At 48.1% G+C, this 21,725-nt stretch overlaps 1 pseudogene; it reads right to left on the minus strand.

Moving 5' to 3' along the window:
• Window positions 1-223: 223 nt before the first annotated feature.
• The window catches only part of LOC141258516 (endogenous retrovirus group PABLB member 1 Env polyprotein-like), a 35,321-nt pseudogene continuing 13,819 nt past the window's right edge, over window positions 224-21,725 (minus strand).

Genomic DNA, 21,725 nt, shown 5'->3' on the forward strand with positions numbered 1-21,725 from the left:
CCAAAAGCTTTAAATAATTTAGGTCGAGCTAGGAACCGGTTGTTCTGTCCATCAATGAGAGCACACATTTTCACTGCCTTTTCTGGTTGTCCTTCTGGGTAAACCATGATTAGGCATATCTTGGTACAGCATTTGGTGCTCTGGCCTTCTCCACATACCTCCCAGCATGAGCAGGAAACAGCTGTAGAAGAGTCTGCGTGAATCTGTGGCTCCCCGCAATGGCTTAGAGCGCTACTAGTGGAGACTGTGGCCGGTGTATCGCTGGTAGGTGGGGTTGGATGCATAACTGAGGCGTGTCTGTCGTAGGACACTCCTCACACTTAATGGCAGATTTACAGTCCCTGGCCATATGTTCCAATGAGGCGCAGCATCTGAAACATAACCCAAGTTCACTGAGTATGTTTTTACGCTCCTGTATGGTTTTGGAACTAAATCCTCAGCACTGAATGTGTTTTTTTATGAATGGGACATTCATGACTGAAAGACTTGTCTCCTGACGTATATTGTTTACCGCTAGGTACTGCATGTGGTAGCAGGTTAGTCTTTCTAACGCTCACACTGTTGTTAAAGTCTCTGTGTTTAGGTGTGACATTTTCATACCTTGTTGATGATGCTGCTGGAGCTGCAGTGTTGGACTCCAGGAAATCGAGGCTGGGGTCGTTCCTCATCTGGGCCTGTTCATCGATGAACCTGCAGAAATGGATAAATGGAGGAAAGGTGACATTGTGTGCTCTTTTGTATCTTGAGACCCACGCTGCCCACTTCTCTTTCAAGCTGTGTGGAAGCTTTGTGACGATTGGGTTCGCTCCATGGTGAGTGCCCAGATAACACAGTCCAGACAAACGAGGGTCTCTTTTTGAGAGTTCCAATTCCATGAGCAGATCACTTAGTCCAGAAGCATGTGGACTTCTTTTGTTGAGGGAGTGCAATGGCCCTCCACGGTTGACTAAGTGAGGGTCAAATTATTATGTTATAAGGTTGATTGCAATCCACAGAAAACCAAACGGAGACAGTGCTCTGTATAGGAGGATTCAGAGAATCTCTAATCCCGTTTATTTCTACTTAGCATTTAATATTTTTTTGAGTATATCAATAGCCAATCACCTACAGCCATACTACAGGCTTAGGCCAATGTTAGTGCAATTATTACGGAAACACACATATGGTCATATATCATCGTTAGTTCGGTGTGTGGCACCCCAGGGGTCTGGATTCCACAGTAATGTAGTGTTATGTCTGAGAGCAGGTGGGAGGTCCTTTGGTCAGGGATCCTGTGCATGCCACACCTCCTGCCCAGTCTTGGGAGGGGAAGAACTTCCCCTATAAAAACCTAGGGCTGAGGCAGGGTTAGTGAGTAGAGAAGAAGTAGAGACGAGAAACAGTCATAGGAAGAAACAGCAGAAGCTCAGTGGGAGCAATACTACTACGAGTCAGGGGCTGGCAGCTGCAGAGCTCGCCCTGACTGAGAAGCTTTCTTACCGGACCCGGCGTCCGAGGCTGTGGGGACTAACTCTTACCCAGCAGCAGAAGCCGACCGGCAGGGGATTTCAGGTCCTCAGGCCCAGAAACCCGAAGGCACGGTCACACGCGTGGGACCAGCACCGCCATCGTGGAGCGGAAGCCATTAGAAGGCCCTGAGTCACCGGCCATACGGGTGAGCACCACACGGTACACTCAGGGACGTGGGCTACTTATATCCGCTTCTAGCAAGGTAGCCAGAAGAGTACAGTCAGTTTGGGAGGCCTACAACTCCGCCTGGCCAGGGGAGATCCCATCTGCTCAAGGACTGACCAGGCCCCGTTCGCTAGCAAGTACTCCGGGAGGGTCTATCGTTGTTACCAGTAAAGACCCTGAATTACACCGCACCGTCTCTGAGTGGTTCCTGCTACCCCCATCTTCCACGTCGGCTGCCCTGAGGCCATACCCCTCCCGTTGGGGGTTATACTATCACGCTGCACAATTCTACACCGGCCTCAGCGGTCTGCCCTGCAGCGGCAGCTCCATAGCTGCAAATCAACGGGTGGCGTAGTCGACACTCAAATAACATCTATCAAGACTGCCACACACTGAGTTTGACTCCCTGGGCACGGACCGGGTCCCCGCCACTCGGAGACTACAACCCTCATCTGATCCGGTTCCGGGTAAGCCCCCGTGCGCGAGACGCTGCGTGACACAGCAGGCCCAGGGGCGCGTCAACTTTGGCGTAGTCGGCAGGATTTCGTGCCCGCAACCACCGGGTACTGCGTGCCTGAAAAAGAGACTTTTAAAACTTACCATCCGTGAAGTTTTCCCGCCATCGGTGAAGATTCCCGCCATCCGGCGCCATTTTCAGCCTTCTTCCCGCCATCTGTGAAGATTCCGCCATCCGGCGCCATCTTCAGCCTTCTTCCCGCCATCCGTGGAGTTTTCCCGCCGTTGGACGCCATCTTGAGGACGCCGCGCGGGAAGAAGAGGGGCGTGGACTCCGAAAAGCCCGCGAGAACTGAAGCCCCGCCTCACGTCCGGACGTTGCGTAAGGTCCTGGAAGGAGCCCAGCAGACGCCGACGTCACCGGAGTGCGACGGAAGGTCCTCAACCCTGACGATCCACTGCGGAGCCGCGGCCTACGGAAGAGGATCATCGCAAGGTAGGCCACGGTCCACTAGGGGGGAGAAGGATGTCGGATACGGAGGAGAGCTTCACCGCTTCAACCCCCGCCAGCGCCACCGCTGTCGCGGTCATGCCTTTCACCATGCCCTATATCCCGGGGGCAGCCTGGCTACCCCAGTACTCAGGGGAGTCACATACCCTGCAGGACTTTAGAGAAAGGCTGGATAGCCTCTTCCAGGTGTACCCCCTCACAGAGGAGCAAAAAGTGAGCATCCTGGTGGCCCAATTAACCGGAGCAGCCCGAAGGGAGGTAAAGTCCTGGCCACCTGGGGGGAGGACTGTCGCAGGGATACTAACCCGGCTGAGGGACACCTTTGATACCCGCACCTCAGCCGAGATCAAGCTTAGATTCTACGGGTGCAAACAGCGGTCCCATGAGAGTATAAGGGACTATGCCCTGAACCTACAAGAGGCCCTGAGAGCCGTTAAGCAGACCGACCCTGACGGCGTGGAAGACGAGGACAGGCTGTTGACTGAACAATTTATAGAGGGTTTATATTGCAATGCCCACCGAACCCAGTTGCGGGCAATGGCCCTACAGGACCCTCATCTGGGATTTGCACAGTTCAAGGACAGAGCCATCCGGGTGCTCCGAGAACCGGCACCGGATGGCGTTGTGACCCACAGGCGCCCAGCTATCACTTACCACCAGGAGGCGGCGCCCTTGTCGGCAGGGCCTGTAGGGGCTGATGCGCAGGCTTTGAACAATGACCCGGCTCCAGACCTGCACCATCAGGTCCAAGAGCTAGCTAAAAGCGTTGCTGCGTTAACCCGAACTGTGCAGTCTTTACAGGCTTCCACTCCAGGGAAGATCCAGCTGGCATCCGGACCGGAGAACATCCCGTGGCGTCGACCAAGGAGGACCCCACCGGCCAGAGGAAGACCCAGTGACCGGTACAACGAGGACGGACGACCCATCTGCCGCCGCTGCAATCAACCCGGACATATGGCAAGGTACTGTCCTTTAAACTGGCACAACCTGGGGGTAGAGGGCCAACCCCCAGGAAAAAGATCACCAGGCCCATCGAACTGGCGCGACAAATATGTCGGAGGACGTCCAGTCTTGCCTGTGGTACTGGATGGCATCCCTATGAGTGCCCTACTAGACACCGGGTCACAGGTCACCACCATCCCGTACGTGCTCTTCAAGCAGTACTGGAATGACTCGGATATAACCCGCTACCCTGACGACGACTTGAGTATCATCGCCAGCAATGATCAGCCCGTGCCACAGATCGGATTTAAAGAGGCGACCATTAAAATTGGTAGAGTCGAACTAGCAGCACAGGGACTGATTATTGTAGACATTGACAAACACGAGAGTCACCCAAAGATAACGCTAGGAACTAATGTAATTGAAAATTGTCTTGCAGAGGTGATTTTCCTTTTACAACAGGTTGCCAAGAACGCCAGCTCTGGCGAGCAGCGGGTGCTCCAGAAAGAGATCCGGGCACTGATGCGACGGCAACAGGTGGAACTCTCCGGCGGTGAGATTGGTAGCGTAAGAATGTGTGACCCTTTTCCTATTGCCATGCCCCCAAAAAGTGAAATGATGATTTGGTGCCGGGCAGCTATTGGTCTGAGAGGTAGGGATTACCAGGCAATTCTGTCGGATCGATACATATCAGTGGACCGCATCCCTTTTTGGGTGCGGTACATTGATGATGTATTTCTGATCTGGCAGGATTCTATTGAATCTCTTGAGTTATTTATGGCTGAATTGAACCGGAATTCGATGAACATACATCTAACATATCAATATGATAGGAGGATGATAGAATTTCTGGATGTATTGGTGTCCAAGGATACGAATAATTACTTACAGACCAATTTGTTTCGTAAAACTACAGCTGTGAATTCTCTTCTTCAAGCATCCTCCTCACATCCGCCGGCCATGATAAGATCTATTCCTACGGGTCAATTTCTTCGTATCCGTAGGATATGTTCTACCCACGAAGATTTTGAAAAACAGGCTGCAGAATTAAAACAAAGATTTGTGGAAAGAGGATACAGCAACCGTTCCATTAAGAAAGCCTATAACCGGGCCAGATATACATCTCGAGATAAACTACTATATGGAAAGACAATACCATCACCATCTAGACAAGTAAGATTTATTACTTCATACCATGGACAAACGGCTGGGGTGCGTGAAAGTCTAAAAAAATTTTGGCCCTTATTGTTGGCGGATCCAACTATAGCAAAATATATAGGGGAGTCACCAAATATTACGTTTCGTAGATCACGAAACTTAGGTGACAGTCTCGTAATGAGTCATTATATAAATAGTCCAATTACCTTTTTAGACAGTATGAGGCCCAGTTGGGGATGTAAACCCTGTGGGAGATGTGTGGCATGTCCTAATGTCATACGGACTGATTTCTTCCCCAATGCCAATGGATCTAGAACATTTAAAATTAGACATTCGATTACTTGTACATCCAAAGCGGTAGTATACCATGCCACGTGCCCCTGTTCATTAGTATACATTGGATTGACAACGCGGCAACTTAAAGTCCGCATCAGGGAACACGTGAATGGCATTATTGCCGCTAAGGAAGTTGTTGATGTCTCACTGTTGAAAACGATACCTAGACATTTTAGAAATTTTCATGATTGTGATGCTACAAAGCTACAAGTACGAGGGATTGATATGATATTGCCAACCGAACGTGGTGGCAACATCAGTAACCGGTTGGCAAGACTTGAGGCCAAGTGGATTTGGACTCTCGATACTATATGTCCTCGCGGTCTCAATGAAAACCTTAGTTTCGCTCCATTCCTATGATGACCTTGCCAGTTTTATGTTGGGCTAGTTTTTTATTATAAATTTTATTAGTTGTTTTTAATTCCTTTTTATTTGCAGCTTGGAATTGGAGAAGGTAGCGATATATGGCCTCTAGTATTAGACTTGATGTGATGACGCTACATCTATACAGGCTCGCTTTCTGAGCATAGATGACATCATAAACAAGATAATATCAACAATACCATTGGATCTGTACTGCCATCTGGACAAATCTAAATCATAGACACGTATCTCAATTTGAATGTGGAAACATCAAAATGGACACCTGATGGAACGTGAATTACTTACGAACATTATATGTGATATATTTTGTTGGTCCGTTACCCGGGTTGCACCCCAGTGGAGAAAATTATGGGACATGAATGTGTGCGATATATATCAGTTACTTACCAATACTTTATTGATGGAAAGGTGTAATGAAATAACTGAGATAAAATTTGACGGAGGTATGTGTGTACATTTTTGTCCCACACTCTACAAAGGATGTCTGGGTGATAGCTCTTTTTATATGATTTATATGATCCATGAATACTTTGTTTGGGATATAACGTTTTCCACTGTGTGTCCTCCATATAATTATGGATGTTTAAATATATAAATATATGATCATGTGCATGTCCAAAGTGTTGGCTGAGAGAGTAGATAGCTTCTTATTCACCAATGGTTTATTTTGTATAGATATAGATATATACGTACCATTTATCCTTCTAGATTATATGTCTTCCCACTAATAAGATGGCTGCACGTGTACTTCCGCCTTCTAAATTGCTCTGACTAGCACGCATGCGCTGCCCTGGATCCGGAGGTCGCGGTGCAGGTGTCTATACGATGCGCACGTCACCGGGTCATGTGACCTGATGCGATGCGCACGTGACGCCGAAACCGGATGTACCTCCGTTGAGTCCTTAGCAGCGTGTGTGTCATCTGAGTCACACTTTTCACCTCCCTCTTCCTATTGGCTGCGATAACAGTTTTAAACTCCCTTCCTGAACATAGCCCCACCCCCTGACGAAGGTGCGATACCGAAACGCGCGTCGGGGTAGGCGCCATCGTGCTCTGGTATAGTATATACATATACATGTGCTTGCTATAGACAATCCCTGTTATCTATGTATGAGCTTTATTGGACAAGTTAGTAGTTGGAATTTTACCCATGGTATTTTGTTATTTCTATTTGAGTGGCCAGCGAATAGGAGTGGATCACTATATATGACCACAAGGTCAAATACATTATGATGCATTACTGTGTTGCCCCTATTAGTGCTGGTAAAGTTTTGTTCCATTATCTATGACATTGTGGACCTATTAAAGGTTTTTACATTTATACTATTTAAAGCTATATAGATATACTTTTCTATTTATAATATACACTTTGCACTTTAGATATACAGGATATACCATTATGCTTGACTGTATATGCACTTTTTGACCAGTTATTACACTGATATACATATATGGATATGATATTCTCTTGTCTTTATTTAAATGTACCAGATTCATGTGAGTGCCTCTCTATGTAGTGCCACCTTTGGCCAAACCATGATTGAATAAAGGTTTTTTACGTATCCGTTTATTTTTGGTCTATTTTTGTTCGGTTGTTCTCTTTTTGTGTTTTGGATTGTGTATATGTTCCGAATTGACCAGGTCCAATGCAGATATGGTTATAAGATAAATAGTAATGTTTATTATAAACCTACATAATGCACTCTTTGCACTAAGTACATTAATTTTTGTATTACCAGGCAATGGTAGAACCAGTTTACTCGGACAGTAGGCCCACCATTTTGACAGCACGGGGGGGTGGTTGATGTACGCCATGGGAGGGTGCCCGTTCGCATAATAAATATCGGGGAGAGGGAAGTGTACCTGCCCCGGTATGCCACGCTAGCCAAATTATATACCATTAACCAAAATTCTATACAATCTGTGGAACCCTTGCCTCCATCTCACCCGGAGGAAGGTAACGGCTCTAAGAAAAACATGGAGGACTGGTGTCAGCAACTACATCTGGGTACTGACTCCACTCCCGCACACCAGAAACAAGGAGTCTATCGGGTGGTTCAAGAGTACGAGAGAGTGTTCAGTAAACACCCGTTAGACTTCGGGCGACTCAAGGGGGTAGAACACCACATCCCCACGGGAGACCATCCTCCTATAAAAGAGAGGTATCGACCCGTACCCCCTGCCCACTACCAACACGCCAAGGGGATGCTTAGAGACATGAAGGAGGCTGGGGTGATCAGGGATAGCTGTAGCCCCTGGGCAGCTCCACTAGTCTTAGTCAGAAAAAAAGACAACACCATGAGGATGTGTGTAGATTACCGGAAAATCAACCGTATCACACACAAGGATGCGTACCCCTTACTAAGGATAGAGGAGTCATTGGCTGCTTTAAGATCTGCTAACTTCTTCTCTACCTTGGATCTCACTAGCGGGTACTGGCAGGTTCCTGTAGCAGAGGCGGACCGGGAGAAGACCGCATTCACCACCCCGATGGGACTTAGCGAGTTCACCTGCATGCCGTTCGGACTCTGCAACGCACCAGGAACCTTCCAACGACTAATGGAGTGTTGTCTGGGCCACAGAAACTTCGAGACGGTCCTGTTGTACCTGGACGATGTCATCGTATATTCCAAGACGTATGAGGACCACCTGAAACACCTGGCGGAAGTGTTCGAAGCTCTGGCGAGTTACGGCCTAAAGGTGAAACCCTCCAAGTGTCACCTCCTGAAACCAAAGGTGCAGTACCTGGGACACGTGGTGAGCGCTGACGGAGTGGCTCCCGACCCTGATAAGATCACCGCAATTAAGGAATGGCCAAGCCCCTCCAGCGTAAAAGAAGTGCGGCAGTTCCTCGGGTTGGTAGGCTACTACCGAAGGTTTATTCCCGGTTTCACCAAAAAGTCAGCACCTATGCAGGACCTCCTGATAGGCCAGTCCCGGAAGGCCAAGAACCAGAAGCCGCCCTTCAAATGGGAGGAGCTGGAAGAAGAGTCCTTCCGCCAGCTGAAGATGGCCCTCACGGGGGACGAAATCCTGGCGTACCCGGATTATAGCCAGCCCTTTATCCTCTACACCGACGCCAGTAACATCGGGCTAGGAGCCGTACTGTCCCAGATCCAGCAGGGGAAGGAACGAGTAATCGCCTACGCCAGCCGAAAACTGCGACCCACCGAAAGGAACCCCGAGAATTACAGCTCATTTAAGCTAGAGTTCCTGGCCGTAGTATGGGCAGTCACCGAGCGCTTTAAGCATTACCTCGCTTCTTCCCGGTTCACCATGTACACGGATAACAACCCGTTGACACACCTGGACACGGCAAGACTCGGTGCCCTGGAGCAGAGGTGGATGGCCCGTCTGTCCAACTACGAGTTCACAATCAAATACCGGGCCGGACGCTCCAATACCAACGCGGACGCCCTGTCCAGGATGCCCAACCTGCCGGACGAAGGAGAAGATCCGGAGGGACTGGAAGAAGTTGAACTCCCTGCGTTCCACCGTCATGGGACTATCCAGTATTCCCACCGGGTAAGGAGTAAACAGGCTGCTACGTTGAACCCCTTACCTCACTACAACTGGGCGGAAACGCAAGACAGCGACCCTGCCGTCCGACTGGTGAAGGAGATGCTGACTCGCCCGGAGGCTTGCCTTGAACCAGACGCTCCGGAGGAAGCCAAACAACTATGGGCAGAGAAGAGTCGACTGTTCCTTTACAAGGGGAAGTTGTGCCGCAGAATGGTTAACTCCCGGATGCATGAACTACTCTGGCAAGTAGTGGTGCCACGAAGAGACGCAGCCATGGTGATGGAGGCATACCACGACGGAGCTGGACACTTCGGATGGAAGAAGCTGGAGTTCCTGCTGCGCGAGCGATTCCACTGGGTAGGCATGAGGGGAACCATTGAGAAGTGGTGCAGAGACTGTGGCCCGTGCAACCTGAGAAGGAAGGACCGTGCCAGCCAGAAGACTCCCTGCAGTCCATCGTCACCCGGCAAATGTTGGAACTGGTAGCCTTGGATCATGTAAAACTGACCCCAAGCAGAAGTGGCTACGTCTACGCGTTAACCATCGTGGATCATTACTCCCGGTTCTTGGTTGTCGTCCCCGTCAAGGACTTAACGGCTCAAACAGCAGCTAGAGCCTTCCAGCAGCACTTTTGCCGTCCACACGGGTACCCGGACCAAGTGCTGACGGACCAGGGACCTGCCTTTGAAGCGGAGGTCTTCCAGGAATTCTGCAATCTGTATGGCTGCCGGAAGATAAGGACGACACCCTACCATCCGCAAACTAATGGACTTTGTGAGAAAATGAACCAGGTGGTAATGGATCTTCTAAAAACGTTGCCCCTGGAAGAACGCAGTCTGTGGCCTGAGAAGTTGCCCAATCTGCTGGACCTATACAACCACATCCCGGTAGGTTCCACCAACTGTACCCCGGCTTACCTAATGAGGGCAAGACCTGGTAAGTTACCTGTTGACCTGGAAATGGGAGTCCTGACACCTGAGGACACTTCACCAGAAGCAGACTGGGACACAGAGAGGCAGCAGCAGTACCAGAGAGTACAGGAGAGCGTGGAGCGAAGTCTCTGTCAGGCTAGGGAAAGACAAGAGAAAACTTACAACCAGTATGCTCCCGCTGTTCCCCTGGTACACGGAGAGCAGGTCTTGAAGAGGAATAGACGGCTCCACAAGTTGGACGACCAGTGGGAGAAGGACCCGTACACCGTACTGCCCTCAAGCCACGAGAACCCGAAGGTTTGTACCATCAGTAAAGACGGAGGGGAAACCACAGCCATTGTATCCCGAGACCACCTGAAGAAGTGTCCCGAACAACTGAGGAACCCTGAAGAGGAACAAGAAGACCATCGACCCGTAGAGGAAAGGGAAGATATGGTTAGTACTGTGCTCGGGGACTTCCCTCGGTCTTGGACTCAAGTCAATGGTGCAGTTGTGGTACCCGTACTCACCTTCCTCCAACCAGCATCCCAAGTACCTACGGAGCAACAGGTAGAGCTGGAAGAACAGCCGGTCCAGGAGGCAGAAGACCCCACACCAGCAGACCAGGAGGATCAACCCTCTGCTTGCAGTGAGCCTGCCATATCCCTAGTGAGCCAAAGAGCCGGTAGACAGCTGCCCAGTTTACCCTTGACAGCTCCTACACCCTGTAGTTCAGGACTAGACAGTCAGCTCCGTAGGTCCACTAGGGCCACTAGGGGCCAGTTACCCGCACGTTGGAGGATTTGAAGTGTATAAATTGTTTTATTTATGTTTACCTGTGTATTGTTGCTTGTGTATAATTTTGTGTTTCTAGTTCTTTGTAGGAGTCCTTGGTGGATTTACCGGGAATCCTTGTACATAGTTGGAGCGTAACCCAGGACGGACTAAAGACTGTTAAGGACTCGGGGCAGGACAAACCCCTACCTGGTTACGTCTCCCTGTTTTGGTGAAATGGACACCTTGCTTTTCTTCAAAGACTGCACCCGGTTACGGACATGCCGTAACCATCCTTATATGTTTTTCTTATTGTATTATTATTGTTTTTACCTTGTTATGTTTTTCTAAAATATGTTTAGTCCCGGAGTACTAAATTTCACTAGGGGGGAATGTGGCACCCCAGGGGTCTGGTTTCCACAGTAATGTAGTGTTATGTCTGAGAGCAGGTGGGAGGTCCTTTGGTCAGGGATCCTGTGCATGCCACACCTCCTGCCCAGTCTTGGGAGGGGAAGAACTTCCCCTATAAAAACCTAGGGCTGAGGCAGGGTTAGTGAGTAGAGAAGAAGTAGAGACGAGAAACAGTCATAGGAAGAAACAGCAGAAGCTCAGTGGGAGCAATACTACTACGAGTCAGGGGCTGGCAGCTGCAGAGCTCGCCCTGACTGAGAAGCTTTTTTACCGGACCCGGCGTCCGAGGCTGTGGGGACTAACTCTTACCCAGCAGCAGAAGCCGACCGGCAGGGGATTTCAGGTCCTCAGGCCCAGAAACCCGAAGGCACGGTCACACGCGTGGGACCAGCACCGCCATCGTGGAGCGGAAGCCATTAGAAGGCCCCGAGTCACCGGCCATACGGGTGAGCACCACACGGTACACTCAGGGACGTGGGCTACTTATATCCGCTTCTAGCAAGGTAGCCAGAAGAGTACAGTCAGTTTGGGAGGCCTACAACTCCGCCTGGCCAGGGGAGATCCCATCTGCTCAAGGACTGACCAGGCCCCGTTCGCTAGCAAGTACTCCGGGAGGGTCTATCGTTGTTACCAGTAAAGACCCTGAATTACACCGCACCGTCTCTGAGTGGTTCCTGCTACCCCCATCTTCTACATCGGCTGCCCTGAGGCCATACCCCTCCCGTTGGGGGTTATACTATCACGCTGCACAATTCTACACCGGCTTCAGCAGTCTGCCCTGCAGCGGCAGCTCCATAGCTGCAAATCAACGGGTGGCGTAGTCGACACTCAAATAACATCTATCAAGACTGCCACACACTGAGTTTGACTCCCTGGGCACGGACCGGGTCCCCGCCACTCGGAGACTACAACCCTCATCTGATCCGGTTCCGGGTAAGCCCCCGTGCGCGAGACGCTGCGCGACACAGCAGGCCCAGGGGCGCGTCAGGTGCATGATGGAAATTTACAAGGTTACCCATCCCGGCTCAGACTAGTCAGATAACGGGAGCAGGGTGTCTCACAGAATGTTCTTGTGAGAAAAGGTTAGTGTGGGAAAAGATGCATGTGAAGCATGAGAAAAGAAGGAAAGAATGTATGTTATGCAAAGAGTATAATAACATGATTTTAAAGCAAGCAGACAAAATGGAGTTGCTATAGCATGAGTATCAATATGTCCTTTACACTTGGATAGCATGAATATTAATATGTCCTTTACATTTCCCCCCCTAAAAATTATGTTATTATCAACAAGAGAGGTGCTTTCCCAGGGTCATGTTTTGAGCCTGAGGGACATTGGTTTTCACTCAATTAGTGCCCTTGTTACCAATCGAGGCTGTCGCGGCATGTCCATCCTCCCTTGTTTGCTGACATAATCATAAAACTCTGATCTTCAGACGTGAGGTTGCTCAGGGCATGTGGGTAAAGGTAATCATTCCCTTAGCGTCCAGGTCCTCAATGCTGGTTACATCTGGTAGGTCCGTGTATAGTAGCACTGGATGTTGGTTGACAGCGTCCTCCTTGCACTCTGATGATTGGCAGATTTTCCTCATGCAAAATGGGATACAATAAAAGACTTAGTAAAACATATATTAACAAGATGCAAGCAGCAATATGCAACACTCCTTGTAATATTCCAGTAATCCATCCACCAATCCCTTTAAACCAATTAGCAGGATTTAAAAAGGAAAATGTATCAGACCACCAATTGTCTTTGGTCAATTCATTATGTTTGTTATATTCTTCCCTGAGTTTCCTAATGTCTTCCATTTTAGTCTTTAACCGTATGGTAGAGTCGGGGTCAATATAGTGACAACAGGCTGGGCCTATAACCTGACACATCCCTCCTTGAGCTGCTGTCAAATAGTCCAGCACTAAAGTATGTTGATTGGCCACTATAATAAGTTGATTCTGCACTGAAACAGTAGTATTAATTACTTCCAAAATATTCCAAATCTGGTCATCTAAGTAGTCAGTGACTTCCACTAATTTGTCCCACATTTGTGTAGCCATAGGGTAGAGGAAGACAGTACTGGCTATCTTATTGGGTATACTCATTTGTACTAAATGAGGTCTTCCTGATGGGCGTGGGGTGTTGTCCTTAGCACGTTTATAGATGGTATGAAGAGGGATGGCTCTCATATCTACTTTACTATGGGGAATAAGATAAGTGGCTGGAGTTAGTCGGGCCAATGTACAAGTCCCCCCTACTCAGACTGGGAGCCATTTGTACGCATTATTCCCACAGGCCCAATATGTGGTTGATGGCAGGTCCCATAAAGCAGAGTGCTATAATACTAATTTATGTACCAAATCGATAAAAACGGTGTTATTTGATAGCATACACCATGAAGGCATTTGTCCCAGGGGGCTACAATATCCAACATCCAGATTGCCACATGTTGAATCACTAGGCTTATATTCAGAAAATTCATTGCAAAGGATGTTACCAGATATTTTATAACATGTGTCATTGGTACCTTTTATAAACAGATTTGCATGTACCCATGAGTCATTATGAATGTATCTTTCCAACAATGACAGTTTAAAAGCATCTGCCGTACTAGAGGTAGCATTAAAACTGATTTGTAGACCTTCAGTTGGTATGAAGCCTAAATTAGTCAAGGAAGACTTGTTTCTGGGCACCCATTTGTTTCCATTAAGGGCAAGAAATTGTAGGTATTTACTGCTGGCAGTAAGATTTCCTTGCCACCAGGGGCGATCCACCCACCCAACTACTGGTATACCTACAGTGGTGTTCCATAATCTACTAAACTTAGTAGCGTTATTAGCAAGGGCGTCACTATAATTGGGCCAGTTTAGTATTTCTTCCAGAGTGACTGGGACCACCAGAAAAGGCATACTAGCGGCTGAAACTGGTGAGTGAGTACATATCCAACAGTCACTGATCTGGTTATTCTCTAATTGACTCAATTCTTGGACCACAATTTGGTGATGAGTAATGAACTTGTTATTAAAAGGGTCAGGTATTGACTAGTCTATCCATATTCCAGGTATTGACTAGTCTATCCATACATATTATCATAAAACATCTCAGGATGGTTGCCGTTTGCAGTGTGAAGCATGGATCCATGTTAACTTCCCTTCAAGTTTTACTGCTGTTTGGTTTGTCAGGAGCACTTGGTATGGTCCGTCATACAATGGTTCTAGTTCGTGTTTCCGAACATGCTTCTTCACATACACGTAATCTCCAGGCTTGAGGGTATGACAACCTTCTGCATCAGCTGGATCTGGAATAGAAGATGATACTAACGCATGGGTGTTAGTCAGTGCTTTGGCAAGCTGAATCACATATTACACAACATGATCTGTTTCTTCTGATAACTGTTGTGAGGTAAATCGAGCTATAGCTGGTTGTGACCCAAATAGTATCTCATAGGGTGACGGTTTGTGTTTCCCTATGGGGGTGGTGCGTATGTGATATAGTGCAATGGGAAGGAGCTCAGGCCACTGGGCCGTAGTCTCCTGCATCATTTTGGTTAATTGCCTTTTCAGTGTGCCATTCAATCTCTCCACCTTGCCACTTGACTGTGGATGGTAAGGAGTATGTAACGCCACTGTTGATCCAATCATGGTAAGTATTTCTTGATATACGCATGAGGAAAAGGCTGTTTCTTGATCACTTTCGATAACTTCTGGGACTCCATACCGGCAAACAACTTCAGAGACCAGCTTCTTGGCGGTAGTCTTGGCAGTCATGTTTGGAACGGCGAATGCTTCTGGCCAACTGGAAAACATATCCACCACCACTAAGCAGTATTCATATCGTCCTGCTTTAGGGAGAGTGATATGATCAACTTGCAATCGTTGGAACGGATACTCTGGTTTAGCAAGGTGTTTCGTCGGTACATTCTGTAATCTGCCTGGGTTGCAGGTTTGGCATATTATGCAACCTTTGTTCTGTGCACTCAACATGGTGGAAATTCTTGGAGCCCAATAAAGTTTCTGTACCAGTAGCAAACCTTGATTCTTCCCTCAATGCACAGGTCCATATGCCCGGCTGCAACGGCAGGATATAGGAGTCGAGGTAAACAATACAGTTGTTCCTTTTTCCATAGCCCATCTATCAATTTAGCACCTGCCTCCTTCCATGACTGGCGTTCTTCTTTAGAGACTTTTTGTTGAGTGGAGCGTAGCTTTGTGATTGGAGGGACCGGTTGATGCTCTTCTGCAGGTTGATCTTGAGTTGGCATGGAGTTTAGCTGTTTGTCCTGCTGCCTCGTAACAGCCATGGACATGGATGTCTGAAGAAGAGCTGCTCGCTTAGCATGGAGATCAGCAAGTGCATTACTTCTTGCTTCAGAGGCGTCTTGTCGGGTATAAGCTTTCACCTTTACAACAGCCAACTGTTTTGGTAGTTGTACCGCTTCCATCAATTGTCTGACACTTTCAGCATTTTTCACAGGAGAACCTGCAGTTGTGACAAAGCCTCTCCTTGCCCAGATCTCCCCAAAGTCATGTGCAATCCCGAAGGCGTATATCGAGTCAGTAAATATAGTCACACGTTTTCCTTCGGCCTGTTGACAAGCTGCAATCAGAGCTTTTAGCTCTGCTTCCTGTGCTGACATACTGGGAGGTAAGGCTGCAGCCTCTACCAATGTATCCTCAGTTGTGACAGCATATCCAGTATGAAACCTATATAACGTAAGTTCTGGATCATCCAAGAGTACTTCCCCCACTAAAACAAGTGGAGTTGACTCCGCAGTAATTTGTTCCAGACAATCATGCGGTGGAGCCTCTTTCCCCTCTCCTTCAGGTGCTGGTAGCAGGGTGGCCGGGTTGATGGTGGTGCATCGGTGTAATTTCACATTTTCTGGCAAAATCAACGAACACTGCAGTCGCAGGTGTCTCTGTGTGGACAGATGTTTAGGTTGCTATAAAGCCAAAACAGCCGCAATATCGTGTGGAGCTTAAATGTCTCTGCATGAGTACTCCGTCTCAGAGACATACAAATGGAAAGGTTAAGCATAGTCCAAGGGCAGGGGCTGTCATTATCCTTGATTTTAGTTGCTCAAAGGCTTGTTGCAGCAGTTCTTGGTGGTCCTTGTTGTTTACACAAGCCAGAGTGTCTTCTTTTAATGCATCATATAGGGGTTGCATCAGACGTGAGGCGTCTGGGATCCATTGTCTGCAGTATGTAAATAGTCCAAGGAACCGTTGCAGCTCTATGGGATCTTTTGGGAATGGTAGCAGGTAGATGGCCGTCTTTCTTTCTTCTGTGAGATGTCTGGCACCCTGAGTAAGGCAGTGGCCTAAGAAGACCACTTGACCAAGGCAGAACTGAAGTTTCGAGGCTGAGACTGGACAATTCTGTTTTGCTAGATGCTTGAGGAGGCTAACACTGGCCCTGATGGACACTTGCTCCGTGGGGCACACAAAAGAAGATCATCCACGTATTGCAATAGTACTACCTCAGAGTTGTCCAGCTGCCACAGCAGCAGACAGCTAGACATGTTCTTTGAAAACTGATTAGGGCTATTCTGCGCACCCTGCGGCATCACCGTCCAAGTCAATTGCCTGCCCTGATATGTAAATGCAAACAGAAACTGACAGTCTTTGTGTAGTGGAATGCTGAAAAAAGCATTTGCTAAATCAGTTACTGTAAACCAGGCAGCAGTAGATGGTATTTGTGAGAGAAGTGTATGTGGGTTATGCACCACAGGAGTTTCCAAGACTGTCGCTGCATTTACTGCCCTTAAATCCTGCATCAATCGATAAGCGGGCGGCTGCCCCATTTGGGATTTTTTCTTTACGGGTGGAAAAACGGCATGTTGCACGGGGAGACGCAGGGGATTAGTGCCCCTTTCTTTAACAAGGTCTGAATTTGCTGGTGTAGACCTTGTTCTTGTGCATGTGTGAGCGGGTACTGGCGAACTTTGGGAAAGGGCGCTTCAGGCTTGAGGTACACCTGTATTGGTTCTACCGGCAATCTCCCAATGTCGTCTGGGCCTTGTGACCACAGATGAGAAGGGATTTCCTCTATGTATGGAGCTAACCTGGGATCTTTTGGGAGATTTCCACTCGTATCTGATATGTTAATCATAACCGTGGGTAGCGCCCGTAAGATGCAGACCTCCTCTATGTGTGCATCAGAGTTTGGATCCTTTAAAGTAAGGATCATCTGACCATTGTCCTGATAATGTATTCAGGATCGGAATTTAGACAAAAGGTCTGCTCCTAAAAGATTTACCTGGCAGGTCGGGGTATGACAAATTGTGCCATTACTTCTGGAAATGGGCCAATCGGAATAGGTTTTGTGAAAGTGTGTTTGTTGGGTCTGCCATCTACACCGATCAATATCAGATTCTCGTTAGAAAATTGGACTGGGAGACCTTGGGGCAGTTCAGTGGATTTTAAAATGAACAGAGCCCGGGGATGGTTACGGGCATCACTATGGCAGACTCTGATTGGCCTCCATTTCAGAATGGACGGTCCTGGGGGACATTCTCTCGTGAGTCTCGTGGGTCGGGCATCCTATTTCTAGAGAGGGGTGCTTGGGGGGGTGCACTGGCTAGCAGGGGTGTGACAGTCCCTTTGGAAGTGTCCTGCCCGGCCACACCTCCAACACAGAAGACGGGAATTCACTACTGGTCTTCTCCCGGGATACATTACTTGCTGATCAGGTATCGCCATGGGGTAATAGTGGGGCTGTAAGGGAGGATACTGGGGGGGCAAGGGGGGATACTGTGCTGCGAGTACTGGGGGTGCCGCAACTGCCACTGCAGCGGGTTTGGATTTAGACTTAACCGCAGAAGTGGTCCGGGCGACACTCTTCTGGAAGCTTTTTGCTACTTTTAGGGCATCTCCTGGGGTGGCTGACTCAACATCTGGCCGTACAGCCAATATCGCGTCCTTGATTTCAGTATCTAAACCCTGGATAAAGGCGGACACTAACAGCTGGCAATGAGTTTTAGTATGTAAGGAGAACCCAAGGTTCTTATAGACCTGCAAAAGGCACCCATAAAACTTCTCAGCCGACTATCCCTTCTCTTGAGTGACATCTGTGAGGGCAGTAGATTGATCAGCCAGCTTAATCTGAGCCCATATTTTAAGGGCTCGACAGAAGTCAATCCCACTCTCATACGTATTGGAGTCTAATGCTCTGTTATATGGGATAGCAGTCTCTATCATGCGATAATATCCTTCACCGGCTTTTACACGGAGCAGGTGTAAAAGATCTTGCCTTGTTGTTGAATATATCTCCCTGTTTGCGGCCATGCCCCTGTAAAAAGCCATGGGGGAATGTTCGGGATCCGGGAGACGGTTACACAGAGTATCCATCTGTATTGGGGTAAACGGGGTATATTTGGGTGGGCTGGTATTCTGGTCCGCTTCCTCCATTTCCTCCAACTTTATGAGAGGGGGTGGAGGTGGAGGGAAATCAGGGGGAGGAGGGAGATCCGCATGAGTACTGATTGATGGGAGATCTCGGAGGTAGGGAAACGCTGGAGGAGACCAGATATCGGATCTGATCGTGGGTTTGATTAGTTGAGCGGCATAATCGACTAGATCCCTGTCGATGGCCAAGAGTCTTATCTCTCTCAATTTAGTTGGATGTGTGGCAATGTATTGCTTTATAGTCCTGACTATTATTTTGGCCGCATCCTGTTTTGGATATCCAAAAATACAGGTGGAGATAAATGGCAGGGCTAGGGTTGGGACCGCATGAAGCTGTGATGCGTATGCTATGGTGTTCTGGATTGTTTCTGTAAGCAGGTGTTGTGACCTGGGTACATCCAGGGGATCATATCTTGGTCCTACTGAATGTATAACATACTGACATGATAGCTGTCCGGCTCTTGTAGCCATCACCTCTCCTTCTCTTAACGGACCGTGGTCACGAATGTAATCGTTGGATGCAGTTTGTATTGCAGGTCCCCCCAGATGACATATTTCTGCAGCTAGCCCCCCCATGCTGTAGTCTCGCATTTGCTGCATTTACAATGATCCCAACTTGCTGTTGCGGTATTCTCCCCATGCCTATTCTCAGTATAGTGGAAAATCCCGAAGGACCATTGAGTAAAACAGACGCCAACTCCTGGTACTCGTGTTAATGTTCTATTTCCCCAGTTTGGGAGAGGGTGAATAGGATAGAATTCGGAGGACCCTGGGTCTCTCTGAATGGAGTGTGGACCATGGCGGGGGCAGGTGGGGGCAATGGTTTATAATACCCACCGTCAGCGTTAAGTAATGGGAAGGTTGGTGCTGCAGCACCGGGTCTGCGTGCTCCACAATTATAGCACGTCTCACACCATCCTGGATTAGTGGCCCAACACACATTACAAAGCCAGCCATCTGGGTTATATGATGGTGGCTGGCCACCAGTGGGAAGTGCAGGGTATTTAGTCTCCTTAGGTAAAAATTGCTCAGTTTCCGAATTGAGGGGCTGGGATACGGCTACATTTGTGGGGGTATGGGATGCTTCTCTAGGGGCTTCAGATTCAATTTGTGGACACATAAGTCGGGAAGGGGAACCTACTTCCTCCTCTACTTTTTCCCCATCAGCTTAATTTTGTAGCACAAAACAGCCAGTCTTCGTTACAGTGCTAGATAATTTTCCCTTCTTTACATAAAGATAATTGAAATAACCAGGCTTCATCTCCTCCTCTATTTCAACATATCCTTCATCACAAATCTCATGTGCAACTTTCCTGAACTTTCCAGCGTCTTCCAACAATCCACAGTCAACTATTTTCTGCCGGATGGCTTTATCCCATAATGCAGGCTGAAGTCTCCCCTCCACTGGAAAATTTAACACCTTAAACACTTTTGGTGCATTCTTAAATGATCTTTTCCCCTCTCGACCGACCATGATATTCATCACATCCTCACCCTCCTGCAGGGGAGACAATTTCTTTCTGCTCCACGGAAACATTGATTAATCACTACAACTGACAAAAGATCCTTGATTTGTGCACAGCAAGAGTCCGGCCGGACCTCATCTGCTGTTCCACTGACTTCACTTCACCCCTGTCGTCGGGGGGAGTCACGAACGGCTCAGATGAAAGGAGGAGAACTCTCGTCCACAGCTCTCCGGACACTAGATATATGTATATCTGCGTGCGTGTCCTACCCAATCTTCGATCACCTGCCGCGACTGAACCTAACAGTGTTTAGTCTCCTAAGGATCTTTGTCAGAAGTTAAGGAAGATTCACACAATATTCACTTGTCCATCCAAGGTGATACTGCTTTGAAAGTTATCAATATCAGACCCCTAATGGGACTACACCCCTTATAGTCTCACCTTTGACTATATCCAACCAAGACGTCCGGAGATACTGCAAACAACCACACACCACATGGAATCCACGCCAAACAGTCAGTATCACTGGTAAAGAACTCGTGCACTTAACGTGGCTTTTTGTGGGGGATGATCAGTCTCAATTCCAGTGGGGGAAGCTGAAAGCAAGTCTCTCTTTGTGGATATCCAGGGGTGGTGGGGCGTCCCTGGTTAGGGATCCGAGTCACAGCACCAAGCTGTTGAGGGAGGGCAATGGCCCTTCACGGTTGTCCAAGTGAGTATCAAATTATTATGTTATAAGGTTGATTGCAATCCATAGAAAGCCAAACAGAGACAGTGCTCTGTATGGGAGGATTCAGAGAATCTCTAATCCCGTTCATTTCTACTTAGCATTTTATATTGTTTTGAGTATATCAATAGCCAATCACCTACAGCCGTACTACAGTACTACAGGCTTAGGCCAATGTTAGTGCAATTATTATGGAAACACACATATGGTCATATATCATTGTTAGTTCGGCGCATGATGGAAATTTACAAGGTTACCCATCCCGGCTCAGACTAGTCAGATAACCGGAGCAGGGTGTCTCACAGAATGTTCTTGTGAGAAAAGGTTAGTGTGGGAAAAGATGCATGTGAAGCATGAGAAAAGAAGGAAAGAATGTATGTTATGCAAAGAGTATAATAACATGATTTTAAAGCAAGCAGACAAAATGGAGTTGCTATAGCATGAGTATCAATATGTCCTTTACACTTGGATAGCATGAATATTAATATGTCCGTTACACTTTAAGATTGATCTATGGGATGGTCTGCAGTCTCTTGAATAAGGCCCTTTCAATGGCTTCAGCACTGCCAAAGGTTCGTTCAATTCTCTGCCAGGCAGCAGTGAGACCCGCTTCTGATTGACCCACATAGGCAGTCCTAAGGCTCTTGATATGATTTGTAGAGCCTGGGCCCAACCATTTGATCATGAGATCGAGCTGCTGCTCCGCAGATAGGTTGAGGTCGGCAATAACAGCCTTGAAGGTTGCTTTCCAGGCTCTGTAGTTCTCGGCGCGGTCATCAAATTTCAAGAGACTGGTTTGATTAGCTCCCTGCTCACCATGAACCTGGCAAACTCAGACATGTCTGATTTTTCACTTCTTGTTGACATATCAACTTGTGGTGCTCCTGTCTGGCGTAAAGGGATGAATGTTCCCGGGTAGAATGATGTTGCTGCAGGGTTGAGCTGTGGTTTAGCCTCTGGAGGTTCTGATGACTACTGCTTGAACTATGGAAACAGGCCAGAAAGCACCTTGTGGTCATTGTGATGAACCTGTAGCCGCCATCTTGGTAATGATAAAT

The sequence above is a fragment of the Phyllobates terribilis genome, unplaced genomic scaffold, assembly GCF_046119375.1.
Source record: "Phyllobates terribilis strain yellow unplaced genomic scaffold, ASM4611937v1 Scaffold_3__8_contigs__length_932513732, whole genome shotgun sequence".
Taxonomy (NCBI): Eukaryota; Metazoa; Chordata; class Amphibia; order Anura; family Dendrobatidae; genus Phyllobates; species Phyllobates terribilis.